Below are 2,579 nucleotides of genomic sequence, written 5' to 3'. Positions count from 1 at the left end.
AAGCCCCACATTAGGTGTAGAGATTACTTAAATAAACAAAGTTTTAAATATATATGCATATATATACATATATATACACATATATATGTGTATGTGTATATATATATATATATATATATATATATATATATATGAGACTTATTTCTAAAATTTTTTTAATGTTTATTTATATTTGAAGGAGAGAGAGACAGTGTGTGAGCAGCAGAGGGGCAGAGTGAGAGGAAGACACAGAATCTGAAGCAGGCTCCAGGATCTGAGCTGTCAGCACAGAGCCTGACGCGGGGCTCAAACTCACAAACCAGGAGATCATGACGTGAGCTGAAGTCAGGCGCTCAACCGATTGAGCCACCCAGGCACCCCTAAATAGGATTATTATTAATAGACTATTTAATTTGGCAATTCAAATCCAATTTATGTAACTGGCTGCAAATATTCTTTAGCATTGATATAATAAGAATATAACAATCCACTCTTTATTTCATATTGATCTAGCTCTTAGAATTATAGTTTATACTTCAGACAGTTAAAAATGCCAGATATTTATGTTAAGATGGCTTCAGCACCGAGTTAAAAAACTTAACTTAAATTGGCTTACATATTAAAGAATTTACTGGCTCACCTACCTGAAAGCCTAAGTAGGGTAGGCTTTAAATTTGACTTAATTAAGAGACTTCTCTAAACTCTCTTACAGTTCAGCATCTTGCTCACACTGCAGCAGTCTGGGCATTACATTTTTTCAGGACAACATATAGAAGACAAGAAATAATTTCCCTGGATTCCAAGTTTTCCATTCATACTAAGATCAACTTTTCCAGAAGCCTTCAGCAAACTTTCCTCATACTCTTTAGCCCAAATTATATCGAAAGCCCATATCTGCACAAATCATTGATAAACGTAATCAATAAGCCATTTTCACCCCTAGAGCTTGACAAAAGGTGAGCTACTCCTTATAGTAATGAGCTGCATTAAAACAGACTTCTTATAGGAAGGGAAGAGGGGGAAATGGGTGTTAAGTAGGCAACCAACTACTACTCTAAGATGAAATTTGAATAATATAATATTTTGCTAGAGAACATGAATGGAATTGCATAATTTGGAAAGGTGTTCAGCACGTTGGCGTTTCTGACATCCTGAATGTTACATTATCTGAGCTGACTGTGGAATTTGCTATAGGCATCATCCTTGGAGTCTTGCCAAACCCTAGCATGAATCTGTATTTGGGTGGTATGCAGAAGACAAAGGTAAATCAGCCACCCTCTCCTTTCCATTGCTATTTCTTGTTCATCTACACAACATATTTCCTTTTCTTTTTCTCTTAGAGAGAGACAGACAAGAGAGAGAGAGAGAGAGAGAGAGAGAGAGAGAGAGAGAGAGAGAGAGAATGAATCCTAGGCAGGACCCACGCTCAGCACAGAGTCTGATGCAGGGCTCGATCCCACAACTGTGGGATCATAACCTTAATAGAAATTGAGAGTCCAACGCTCAACTGAATGAGCTGCCCCTACACAAAATATTCTAGATTTGGCCAATTTGGTTCATAGATATTTTAATTAGCAATAATTACGCCTCAGATAAACCTCATTAACTATGATACTGCCACTATACAAAGCTAGTTCATGGAAATTTCAGAACAGTAATAATGTATTTAACTTTTTGAATTGTGGAGAACATTTTTTCAGTATAAGAGTAATATTATCATTTAAAAATACTGAAAATAAGATTTAAAAATCACTAGTAATCCAACCTCTCTAATCCAGTCTTTATTAGAATTATAGCTTTCTTTTTTCTACTAAATACATTATAAACTTCTCTCTATATAGTTATGTAGTTTTCATATCCCTATTCTTAATACTTGCATGAAATTTTGAGGAGTGCCTGTAAATAATATAATTGACAATAATGAAGTGGAAAAAATAAAATATTGGCTGTTTCCTACATTTTCATTACTTCCATTACTTGAGGGGGTTAATTTGTTTTCAACCTATCCTAGAAATAAGGTCATTGTTCTCATAAGACAAAGAAGGCAGCATGACTGCCTATCTCTCCATATGAACACCATTTCTTTCAATTTTTACTTTTAATGTTTATTTATTTTTGAGCGCTAGAGAGATAGAACATGAGTGGGGGAGGAGCAAAGGGAGAGGGAGACACAGAATCCAAAGCAGGCTCCAGGCTCCGAGCTGTCAGCACAGAGCCCTGTTTGGGGCTCAAACCCACTAACTGTGAGATCATGACCTGAGCTGAAGTTAGATGCTCAACCGACTGAGCCACCCAGGCACCCCGATCTGAACACCATTTTTAAGCAATAAACTCTAGATCCAGATAAAGGAAAGAATGATTCAATGATACAGCACAAACAAAAAATGCTATATTTAATGCCAGAAAAATCAAGAACATCATTACGAAGGAAGGTGTACTACACTATTAATCAGAAGACATACTGCAGTGCAATGCTTGGGAAATCTCATAGGAGTGTCTTACCCTGTTTACATTTAGTTCATCTATATAACAACACATTGTCCAGGTATAAAACTGAAAAATAATCACTGCCCCTACTTGCTGCCACGAGATACAGAGAC

At 36.3% G+C, this 2,579-nt stretch overlaps 1 pseudogene; it reads right to left on the bottom strand.

Moving 5' to 3' along the window:
- Positions 1-1,491: 1,491 nt before the first annotated feature.
- LOC131511294 (U4 spliceosomal RNA) lies at positions 1,492-1,611 on the bottom strand (annotated as a pseudogene).
- Between the last annotated feature and the right edge of the window lie 968 nt (positions 1,612-2,579).

Source organism: Neofelis nebulosa, chromosome 4 (assembly GCF_028018385.1).
Source record: "Neofelis nebulosa isolate mNeoNeb1 chromosome 4, mNeoNeb1.pri, whole genome shotgun sequence".
In the NCBI taxonomy this organism is placed as follows: domain Eukaryota; kingdom Metazoa; phylum Chordata; class Mammalia; order Carnivora; family Felidae; genus Neofelis; species Neofelis nebulosa.
This window is presented reverse-complemented; position numbering and strand designations above follow the sequence as displayed.